At 28.3% G+C, this 13220-nt stretch overlaps 1 protein-coding gene across 2 annotated transcripts in view; it reads left to right on the top strand.

Moving 5' to 3' along the window:
- LOC126745370 (pseudouridylate synthase RPUSD2-like) overlaps positions 1-13220 on the top strand; it is a 427187-nt gene that overhangs the window by 126461 nt on the left and 287506 nt on the right. The window lies entirely within an intron of this gene.

Below are 13220 nucleotides of genomic sequence, written 5' to 3'. Positions count from 1 at the left end.
GTTACATTCTCTCAGGTTATTACATGCTTTTAGAAAGTATAGTTTTGCACACATTCATAACATGGCAAAAAATGAAACTAGCATTTGCTCTAGACTATCATTTTTTTTACTACAGAGATCTATTCCTACAAATGAATAATATAATACAGAAATTAACCCAACTTAAACTAGATTTAGATGAAACCAACAATAAGCTTCTTGAGATAATCTAAATACAACCTTCATCTTACAAGTACATAGACTACTTACATTGAAAAAATGACGAAAATTTTTAAAAGGAGTAAATCTATATAATAAAATATAAAAATGTTATAGGCATAGAAGGCTAAAAGGAATATAGGCCGCTAAATAGCCCCAGATGCTGATGCGCATTTCTAAAACTTAAATTTTCTCTCTGAATACCAAAACGAAAGAAAATGAGCTGACGACCTGGTAATTGTAATTAAGGCTAGAAATATGGAAGCACTAGTACATAAGGCACAATATGCTTAAAGTATAATTATTACTTTACACAAAACAATGTTTTAATATTAAAATAAAAAACACATTTTTAATGCATAACATAAATGGACGTGAACACCAAGAGACCAGAGTACACGTGAACTTGGGTCCTTTACTAAAGAATGTTGTACTCACACTACAGATAATAAATTTTAGAATTATACAAAAGCAGTAATTATAACAATTGATTTAATTCTTTCAATTCAATATTCTGTGCTGATGGTTACTCTTTAAAGTAATGCATTAATAGAGAAATATCTGATATACAGTGTGGTGACTTTAACTGGAATAAATTCAGTTAAAACTAATCAAAATTTATCTCGCAAAATTGTTTGCATCCAGATTCTTTCATCATACAAATCTGGATCGAATTGACTCGGATATAAAGCACGTAAGACTGGAACTAATTCACGTTCAAGAAATTTTAGATATCTTTCCCCAGTTAAAGTATTATTAAAGAATATGGGCCCTATAACTTACCTGCCAATTATGCCAGCCCAAACATTAGTTTTCTGGGGATATTGTGTATTAGTTGCCCTTACCCAGTGTGGGTTCTCGTCAGACCAGTAGCGACAGTTCTGCTTATTAACATGGCCATTTAGGGTGAATGTAGCCTCATCAGAAAAAAGGATCCACTCCGAAGATATGCGATTTTCGTCAATGGCGTTCATCATTAATTCACAGAACTGAACTCTGCAATCTGGATCGTCTTTCAATAACTCTTGAACGAGTTGCATTTTATAAGGTCGTTTGTTTGCACTTTTTAAAATTTTTAGCACAGATTTATGATGAATAGAGTTTTCGCGAGCTACTCTTCTGGCTGCAGTTACCGGATTTTCTTCTATCGCTAACAATACATTTAATTGGGTGTTTTCATCGATCTTTGTCTTGAAACATCCCTCACGTGCCCAACTTCTCGAAATCTGCTTTCGATTTTACTAACCGTACCTTGGTTAATAGGTGGCAAATCTGGATATTTCTACCTGAATAAGTGGACAACCTCTAGCTTAGTACGACTTCTGTCCCCATAACCAATCATCATTAAGATTTCAATCTTGTGAAATTCGGATAAATAAGGCATTTTTCCAATATAAGTTAACTTATTTAACAACTGGTTGAAATTTACTTTAACAGTGACACTACAACAATGTCAGGAAATATATCGATACCAATAAAATAAACGAACACGCCAAAAATTTACCAACACAAAATATTTCGAGACTTCTAATAATTTAATGGTTTTTATTTTTTTTTCGTATTTCTCCTTTAGGTAATCACAAAAGTAAATAGGGCAATGTAATCAGGAAAAAGGGCTCTTTTCAATGAGGGTTAAAAAAAAAAGTGGCTTTCCATTTGAAAAAAAAAAGTTTGGGTTAATTTGGACCCCCCCTGTAGGTGAAAAAATGCAAAAACTTGAAATGTAAAAAAAAATTAACAAAAATCGACGGGTCTCAGAAATTTTGCGAGGTAAAATTTGATTAGCTGTAACTGAATTTATTCCAGTTAAAGTCATCACACTGTATGAACCAGAGTGCAATGCAGCATATATTTCAGTTCAATAACCAACAAAATTGTGTTGTATAATATAATATATAAGTGAATAACACTCGAGTGAATTCTTATTATCTTAAATTATGTGAGTGCAAACACTCTAGTGTAATTTTAAAGAATAAGTATGAACCCCTAGTTTTTTCTATCAATAGATATAACACCAGATGGGATTCAATTTGGGGGAAAAGAAAAGATCGCAATTATACAACAGACAAATTGTAAGTTCACGAATAAGAATTCTTCGTTTCGTCTTTTCTTGTTCTGTTATATGGTGATCCTATAAATGTCTACAAGCATTTAAAATGTTGTGTTATTACCGCATGCTTCAAATGTATTGGATATATCGTGTAACCAATGCAACGACTAATATCGCTTATTATAGGGTATTGAGAGCACAAGAATTCTAGATCGACGAAGAATATCATAAGTTCACCCACAATATTTAGATAAACCGGTAACAAAATCATTTGAAGCAATGTGGAGGATAATAACCAGCAAAAGAAAAAAGTAGAAAAAAAGTTAATGTAATATGAAAATATTTTTTCTATTATATTAATATTTATAGAGCTTCTTTTGTTACCACTTCGTTATTTAACAAATAATTATATATCAAACATTTTTAAATTGTATGGTAAAAAAAACCTGCTATTTAGTTTTAATACATAATAAATGTATTTTTCATTATTAGAAATCCAAAGAAATGATTGCGCTATAAATAATTAGACGGATATTTCGTAGATCCTTAATAGAAGGTACTACTTCAAGTTATAATCTGCTTAGCCAATAAGTTAAAAACGTAGTCCTGTTACAAGGCTATTATCAAAATAATTGCAGTAGATTTAAGTAAGATGTGTTGTAATAGAAGTGATATATAGTTAGAACCGGTTGCATTGCAACTGAGGATAATTTATATAAAAGCACGTTATTGCCTCACTTAAAGGTGAATAGTACATATTAAAAAAATATTTTTTTCAAATAAATGTAAGCTATTACATCAATGGAAAAATGTTGCAAGAAAGTCGATACTAATAATAATTAAACTTATAATTTATTTGCCTGTTTCTTTTTTGCATGCTCTCTTTCTTCTGCTTTTAAAATAATTTTCTAGGCATTTGATGAATAATTTTACAACCAAAATGTTCTCTTATTACTTTGTTGTATATTGTATTGTCTTTATGTTACCTATTTTTGAATAATGGTCCTGTGCAGTATAAAATTTTGCTTTTGTTTATTGAGAAGTAAACGTTTTAATTTCGTTGTATTCTCAACTTTTAAGGTCATTAGTAAAGAAATATTCATAAATAATCTATAGGCCAATAACATATGAAATTATTATTACAATAACTAACAAATTAAGCAATATTTTAAGCTTCTGTCTTCATCTTTTCAAATATGTTTTTTTTTTGTTTCAGGTAAGTCGGCGACGTCATCGGAAGGCTCTATAAATAAACACGGTACAAATTTAACACTTTTTATAATATTTTTTTTTTAAACTTTAGTTTTAATTTTTTTTACAAAAAAATTATTTTTGGAATTTTAAAAAAAGTTAAAGAAGTTTAAAGCTTGGTATAATAAAAAATCAATTATAAGTCAACATTTTTGAATACTCAAAATCTCTACAGTTACAGAAAAGTAACATAGAACGAACGAAAAATCCTTTTAACAGTTTTTTGACCTTTTGACAACTTGTATATAGACTAATTTTAATATGTATTTCGTTGTATGGTAACATAGGATTAAAAAAAATTTTCAATAAAAATGTATGTGTTTCTCTAATTTATATGTCAGCAATTTCATCGTCATTAACCAAATATGATTGTTTTTATTAAACGCTTCAATATTTAGTAAAAATGTAATTATTAACTAAGAAATTCTAATATGCTAAAAAAATTAACTAGTTATTTATTGCTGAAAATACTAAATGTGCTTAAATATATTTATTTCTTTCATGTAGATATCAAATTTTAATATAGTTCTTTCTTGTAAGTAATAAAAACCTCAGTAGTCTCTTAGGCATACAGTACAAAGCGATTCACTTCTCGCTAATATAAGCAAATTTTATTTACTATTATAGTGAAAATTTTGTTTAATTAATTGCTATTTAAAAAAATGTTAAAAAAAGTAAAACCCATAAAATTTATGACTTTTATCGATAAAACTACATTTTCTGACCAAATCATAAATATAATAGAAACGCACTTCGAGATTTTTGGGTTGAACTGAGTTATGATGATTAAAATTCCGATTCAGTCAACAGACATTTCTTGGGTCAAGCTAGGACACTTTGGTTCATATCTAAGCTACAATTTTCAAATGAACATTTTTAGATTGGAGATAGCTTAATGTAAAAAATATATATAAATCTCAAAAGCTCTAAACTCAATAGAACTTTCTTGTCAAGGTAGTCGTCACTGGAAAAAACTCTTATAACGTCTTTAGTGGTTGATCTACGGTTAGAATTATTATAATGAATCATAGGCACATGATTATATATAAATTTTTATTAAAACTAATTTTATTACTACTACTATTACTAGTAGCCTAAGAGTTATTACCTTATACATTGTGCCTCCCGTCAGCAATGATTGACAGCTATGGTCAATAACTTTGGATCTATGTAAGCCAGAATCTTAAAATTCTTTTTCAAAACCATTTTTTGGATTGAGAATAGTTAAGTCTAAAGAAACTATATTAATCTTAAAAGCTCTAAGCCCAATAGAACCAGAAATATTTGACTTGTTTTATGTAATTTTCTCATCAAAGCAGTTATGACTTAAAAAACCCTTATAACTTCTTTGGTGATTGATTTATTGTCGCGATCGTTATAAGCATACTTAAACACCATATTATTGTCAAGTAAAAACTATTAAAATAGTATTATATGAATTATGGCTGTTTTGGTTAATATCTACTGACCTATTTAAGCTACAATGATCAATAAGGTTTCCTTACATTTATTGTAACTGTATATCATATTGTAAAAGTTTATAAGTTTTATTATTAAAATTTATATTTTGAGACCAAATCATTAACATACATATATATAAACTGATTAATTTAATTCATTTTCCTTAAACTATTGTTACATTTATCTTATTTATATTTTGTATACCGGTCTAACCAAGAAAGATTTTGCGTGCAAAAATTACTGTATTAATTTGCAATAAAAATACTACATTAAAACGAAATTAGAAAATTCTTTATTTTCCCGGTAACTTGCATATTTTTAAGTTTTATTGTATGTTAATATACGGGTATTTTGACACCCAAGAGAGAAAAGTGACAGACTGATAGTTAACCTATTAAATACTTTAAAAAGAACGGTTTAAAAAATCAAATTTTACAATAAAAAATAAAAGTTTACGAAGGCTTTTTGAGACTTTGCAAGCAATTTTGCCATCCAAACTTATCACTTTTAGATTTTATGATTAGATGAAGTTTAAGGGTAACTTTGGTTCCCAACTTATTATTTCAACTCAAATCAATCCTAACCCATTAATTCTTATATACACGACGGGGAAATTTCTACATTGAGTGCGGATATATCTATAGTTCTAATATACACAATCTCTATGTTTAATTTAGGTGGAACTCTTGTGGAGAGCCATTAGAAGTAGTGCATCGTTCTCTTTTTAACTTGTAACTTCTTCTTCTTTTCTTCTTTCTAATTTCCAACCCAAGGCCTAAGTTGGTTAGGCAAGTATTATATTATTCGATTATTTTATTAAAAATGCTGATTAGACATGTCACTGAGTAGCAAATCCTTAGGATAAATTAAAGAGAAGTTAATAAGGAATAATTTTTGATTTTACAAGAATCGAAAATATTCATTAAAAGTGTCTTTATTGAAACTTTACTGGAAGGAAAATAGTTAAAAAGAAACATACCAGTATGTCAGGTAACTTTTTTACTAAGTGATTTCTCAATCCAACTGTAAATCGCTGTCTATTTTTAACATCAAATATACATAATTAAAAGTTAGTTGGCTATAAGCCATTCCTTCCCCTTTTGTGTTGAGAGTTTCGGCAAATTTATTAACTGATATAAAGCGATTTATTAACCGATATGTTTATACACTGCTTAAGCAAAACGGTTTTCGAAATAGACTTGTCACAGTACGTGCCAGAAAGGTGCTATTATCAGGAATTTAGGGTTAAATAATTATGTTACTAAATTATGTTTTAAAAAGCTTTTTTTTATGGGCTACAAACTAAAGTGCCAAGTTTATAATAAATATGGTTATTGGACACATGCAATCGACTTCTTTTTTGAAAAAAGAAAAAAATGTTTTTTTTTTGGTTTTTTGAATTTATTAGAGGCATTTGCAAAAATTTTTGACAATTCTACGTATTTTTAGAAAAACTTGCCTCGTTTGATTTTATGTAGTTTTTAAATTTTTTTTTTTATTTAAAACTCTAAATCCAGCATCTAAATATAAGGTCTAAATATGTCGGATTTAGACCTTATACCATTGCTAATAAAATTTAATGAAAATTTATTTGCAAATATGTTTTAGTTGCTTAATTGCTGTGGCTTATATAACCGTTCTTCCCCAGGTAATTAATCCCTGGGTTCCATTACCATTTTATACAGCCATAAGTTCTAATATGTAGGTTCCAGTTTATTCTTTGAACAAAAATGATTTTTAGGTATTTAATTTTTTTCAGGTATTTATGTTTCGTTTAATTTTTTTTTAGTCCTTCCAAGGCCTTTTAGCAAGTTTACCGAACCTTGCACTTAAATCCTTGCACCACATGTCAATTATCATCAGTGTCTTCATATATATTGTTCATACTTTTGTCTCCGAGTACTATGTTCCAGTCAGTTATTTTACTTCTTATTCCTATTTTAGAACACATCCTTATAATCTAAGCCCACTTATGATATTACTGCGTCTTTAAAGGTTGAACTGATAGCCTCAATCGAATTGCAGAACACTAGTTGGGACATTCGGGGGTCACACTTGACTTATATTTAATATATTTTACTATATAATAAGTAAAGGTAATTTAAGAGTTTATTTCAGGAATCTGAGTCACTTTGACTGCCTGTAAGTGCCTTCTAACTACTTATTAATTTATTCCAAGCACTTGAAGGTAATTTGTGAGTTTATTCGAGGAATTTGATCCAGGTTGACTTCCTGCTTGAGTATATAAAGTGCTTTAAATACTCATAAGCCTACTTCAAGACATTAAGGTAAATTTAATAGGTTTTTTTAAGAATCTGCATCACTTTGACTGCCTGAAGTATCTTCTAATTATTCAGCCTCTTCCAGAGACCTAAAAGTAATTTGAGGGTCTATTTTAGTAATCTGAGCCACTTTGTCTACCTGCAAGGGTCTTCTTACTACTCATAATTTTATTCCAGCCACTCAAAGAGAATCTAAGTGTATATTCCAGTAATCTGAGCAACTTTTACTATCTGTAAAAGCCCTCTAAAAACTCATATACTTATTCCAAAAAATTTAAGAATACTTAAATGTTATTCCAGGAATCGAGTCAAACTGACTATCTAGAAGCATCTTTTAATTATTCTTAAGCCTTTGTGAGACACTTAAAATAATTTGCTCAGGTCTATGCTAGTAATCTAAAGCACTTCGACTACCTATAAGAGCCTTTAACTACTCATCAACTTATTTCAGGGACGACTGCCTGTAAAAGTCCTCTAAATACTCATAAACTTATTCTAAGGAATTAAGGGCAATTTTTGAGGTTATTCCAAAAATCTGAGTAATTTTGACTACCTGAAAGTGTCATCTAATTATTTCTAAGGCTCTTTGGGGCTCTTAATAAAAATTAGTAATACTAAAACCTCAAAGAAGTACAATTTTACTTACAAATTGTTTTTCCCCTTTGTTGAAATATATTCTTTAAAGAATGTATATTGTGTCCATGTAAGTTATGGTTAATTATATTTAAAATTATTAGATATATATTATATAATATTAGATATTTATAGCGAAAAATGCCCAAATTTTGAGAAAAATACCTTACGACCAACGACTTAAAATTTATTTCAATTTTATCATTTTAGTTAAATATTCTCGTCAAAGAGTCGTTCTAATTACAGTTTTCTTCGTTTGTTGGGATACAAATTACAAAATTATGTCGTGTCCATTTAAGTTATGCATTTTATATCTAAAATTGTATTTTCTTGAATATTTACAGAACGAAGGGAAATTTTTCACTTTTATTTTCATTTCCTCAAGTATTCTCGTCAAGAATATACGAATAACTTAACCTTTTAGCTATTATTTTTACTTAATTTATATTTGGTAACTAGAACAACATTTAAACGTTTAATTATTTAATAATTTATAACTTAAATATTTAGCTATCTGTATTAAATTAGGCTTGTACAGTTTATTTAATAAATACTAAATGATTTTTTTACAGTATTAACTGAATGAGTTTTAAGAAAATACAAGCACATAGCTTTTTAACTATTGCTTCGGTTTGATTTAAATTTAGTAACTAGATTTAGTAATAAGATAAAGTAAAATAATGTTTCCAAAGTTTTCCACATATTGAGTTTCTAAATAAGGCACAATTTATTTAGAATTATCTAGATGTCTTTTTTTACTACCTGTAAAAGTTCTCTAAAAACTCATATACTTATTTAAAGAAATTTAAGGACACTTAAGAGGTTATTCCAGGTATCGAGTCACCTTGACTACCAGGAAGTATCTTTTAAATATTCTTAAGACTCTGTGAGGCACTTAAAGATAATTTCCGGGTCTATGCCAGTAATCTGAAGAAGTTTGACTACCTGTAAGGGTCTTTTAATTACGCATGAACTTATTTCAGGCACTTAAAGGTAATAAGAGTCTATTCGAGGAAGTTGATTCACGTTGACTGCCTGTAAGAGTCTTCTAAATACTTATTAATTTATTCCAAGGTATTATAGGAAATTTACGAAGTTATTTCAGGAATTTGAGTCATTCTTACTGCCTGGAACTGTCATCTAATTATTTTTAAGGCTCTTTGAGGCTCAAAGAAGTTAATTTTCCTTACAAATTGTTTTTCCCCTTTATTGAACTATATTTTTTAAAGAATGTATATTGTGCCCATGTAAGTTATGCTTATTTATATTTAAAATTATATTTTTTTGCATATTTATAGCGAAAAATGCCCAAATTGTATGAAAAACACATTACGACCAACGGCTTAAAATTTATTTCAAATTTATCATTTTAGTAAAATATTCTTGTTAAAGAGTCGTTCTAATTACAGTTTTCCTCAAAAATAATTTTTTCCGTTTATTGGGATACAAATTAAAAAAAAATCATGTCGTATACATTTAAGTTATGCATTTTTATATTTAAAATAGTATTTTCTTGAACATTTACAGCAATTACAGAATGAAGCACGTATTTAAAATTTGTAACTTTTATTTTCATTTTCCTCAAGTATTCTGGTCAAGAATATACGAACAACTTAACCTTTTAGCTCTTGTTTTTTTTATTTATTTTTTTTTATATATTGTTTATTGTTCAACGGTACAAAACCATTTACAGAACAAAGCTAGCACACCAAGTTACAGATATAAAATATGAAAAAAAAAAACTGAAATATACAATATGTGCTTAAGCTATAAGACCTACACATCTAACTTAAATAAGAGGGGAGAAAATTTCCCTAGTGAAAATACCTACTTGTCTAAAAGAACAGTTATGTATATTGCACAAAGCAGAGATGCTGTTAAAAATTGTGGTCATAACAAAAATTGGTGACTTTTTACCAATGTTAGTTCTCGAATGAGGACAATAAAATGTTTCGGTAAGACGTGAGTTACATCTTGGTACTCTAAAGTTTAACATTGATAAAAGATGGGGCGAATCAATAAGATTGTGAGTAAGCTTATATACAAAGTTATTAGAAACAAGCATCCTTCTAAAATTAAGAGAATCGATATTAAACTGAGACAGTAAAAGAGCATTATCAAATCCTCTTTGAGGATAGACACCAGTTTCCTTCAAATGCAAAAATTTGAGGAATTTTCTTTGAACATTCTCTAGAGATTGCTTCGCATCAATATTCAAGTTTTGATTGAACTAGTGAGTAAAACAGTGTTTTAAGAGATGTAATATTAGTGAATTATTTAAAGTTTCTCATTATGAAACCTAAAACTCTATTTGCGGATGAAAGGACTGACTGAGTGTGGGGAATAAATATCAGTTGGGTATCAAATGTAACCCCCAAATCATGTATATTTTCACAATGCTCTAATTCTTCAGAACTGATACTGGTATACGTAATTTAATGGTTTACGTTTCCAAGTGAATGTCACTACTTTACATTTAGATATATTTACTTAGTAACTTTTCACAAGTTAAGGCGCGGTTGTTCATTGCACATTGTTTTTACTTAATATATATTTGGTAACTAGAACTACATTTAAATGTCTAATTATTTAATCATTTATAATTTAGATATTTAGCTATTTTTCCGATCTGTATTAAATTAGGCTTGTACAGTTTATTTAATAAATCCTAAATGATTTTTTTACAGTTTTAGCTGGATGAGTCTTAAGAAAATAATAACACTTAGCTTTTTATCTATTGCTTCGGTTTGATTTAAATTTAGGATAAAGTAAAATAATTTTGCACATATTGAGTTTCTAAATAAAGCACAATTTATTTAGAATTATCTAGATATTTTTTTATAATATTTGTTGCTACGTTTAAGAAAATACTGACAACGAACATTTTAACTATTGTTTTAATTAATAATATTATTATATCTCTTTTTATTCAGATACAAATTAAAATAATATATGTTCTGTTTATTTAGGTTATGCATTTTAATATTTACCATTTGCCTGAATATTATATATATTTACAGCAAAAAATGCTCAATTTTTAAGAAAAATACTTTACAACGCACTTTCTCATTTGCACTAAATATACTTGTCAAGGAGTTATTCTAATTAGAGTTTTACTAAAAAATATTTTTCTCCTTTGTCTGTTAGACTATAGATTAAAAATGTATACCATGTCCATTTAAGTTATGCATATTCCTGGATATCTACAGCGAAAAAATGCCATATTCAGAATCTATTTACGCTTTATAGCTTACTCAAGTACATAAAATACGTCAGACAAGGACACTTTATTGACTTTTCCTTAACTCCATTTAACCCTTGGAAACTTTCAGTGATCCATCATAAGTCTAATGTAACATATTTAATATTTTCATCCTAAGCGTAAGATTTAACACAGATAAGTACGATACATTTCATCTGCAGTAATATTCTTCTTGAAATAGTGCGAATCTTTTGGAAGAAAACTTTTTAGTTCCATGTAAACTGATATAGGAGCAGGAAATTAATTTTATTTTTTTTCTCGAAAACCTTGCATCATACGAGAAAAAGATAAGAAATCAAATTTGCTTCAAATTAAATGGGAATTTAGAAAAAGGATATTTGTTTTAAAAAAAAGCAGTTGAATAATTTTTTATTAGCTACTGAATCTTAAAATCTTTTAAAGCTGTATAATATAATTAACTAAAAAAGAACTAAATAAAAAAACAGCTTACACGTTTTTACTCTGCATTTTCGACTGCTATTGTATGCGTTAGAAGTGGCACCCCAGATTTATAGGTAGCATGTGGCTTTCTCGCAGGATCAAAAAATCGATACGACCGACAATCTCATTGTAAACTAGAACAATGAGCCTAAGTTTGATCAATGGCCCAAATAGCTTCCCCTTTAGCTATAGAGAGAACAAATTTTGTTAACATATTTCGGAGCATAAGTGCGTTTGTTTCGTGAATGGATAAATACGAAAAATATTGACTAACATCTCAAGATCATCTAACATTATTAATCAAAGGTATTAAGGTCTTAAGTTTTTGGCAAAATTAATTTATATTATAATAGATATTTGATGTATGCAATTTAAAAAATCGATTTTAAAGAAGAGTTTTATTTTGTTTAAACTATCTTAGTGGTTGCCTCATTAGTCAATATATCAAGAAACTTAAATTCAAAAATCTAATGGAAACAGTAAAAAAACGTGCTTTTGAAGAAAGAAAGCGACTTTCTTAATTTCTCTTTTTATTTGGAATTTTAGTTTTGTATCTACCATTTCTGGAAGCTTAATATAATTTCATTATGAAAAAGCGTGTAAAATGTCTCCCTAAAAAACAAGGTTTATGCGTTTTTGTGGTTTTATTAATTTTTTTCCTAGGCTGACTTATACGTTTGTAAACGGGTACTACCATTTTCAGTGTTAATTTGGGCAAAATAAAAACAACTTTTATTGGGTAATAAAAAGCAAACATCCTAAGTTTTTATCACGGAAACAAAGCCATAAATTTCTGTCATTATCAAAATCAATTTTACTTTATTACGTTATAGGCCAAATAAAGAGACACTTAAATGGATTAATAGACTTTTGATATTTAACTGAAAATATATTCTAATCATATTATGTATATTTAAATTTACATGATAATATACACGTGGCGTAAAAATTCATAAATAATGTGGATCTTCCAGGAGTAGAACCATTCCATTAAAAAATTCGCGAACTTAAACACTCATATAATTAAAAATAGTATTTCTATATTATGTGGATTGTTCCGGAACATTCACCAACTTTCTACGTGTGTCCCGAGTTTATTTTTTCTTTTAATTCTAATTTTCTTTTACAATTTTAACGACATGCAAACTATCGTATGACCCTTCTACGTTAAATTAGTATATCTAATGTTTAGAATTAGATGCCTTAGGATCATATACTTAAGGCAATCAGATCTCAAAACTCTTTATTGTGCACATTATTAATCGCTCTTAATCTATGCTTTATTTATGTGGATAATAGAGAAAAGCTACTGAGTTAAAATATATTTAGAAAATTATAATATAGATATTCTCATAACAAAAAGCAATTATATGACTGAAGCATTAATATCTCCATCGCAATATATCTCAGGAATAATTTTTCCTGATAAGTAGGTAAACAGTTTTGGTAGTGATATTTTAAGAATGGTGGTCATGTGGAATGAGGCAATGTGGAAAAGGATAGATGGATATAGAATGTTTACTTGAAATGGTGTAATCGAATAAAGCTTAAACTAAGTGTGGAAAGTTGTGCTTAATAGTTAAGGGTATGGGAAAACTGGATATTAAACATTTGGTCCAAAAAAAAAACGCAATAAAGGAAA

This window comes from Anthonomus grandis, chromosome 15 (assembly GCF_022605725.1).
Source record: "Anthonomus grandis grandis chromosome 15, icAntGran1.3, whole genome shotgun sequence".
Classification (NCBI taxonomy): Eukaryota; Metazoa; Arthropoda; class Insecta; order Coleoptera; family Curculionidae; genus Anthonomus; species Anthonomus grandis.
This window is presented reverse-complemented; position numbering and strand designations above follow the sequence as displayed.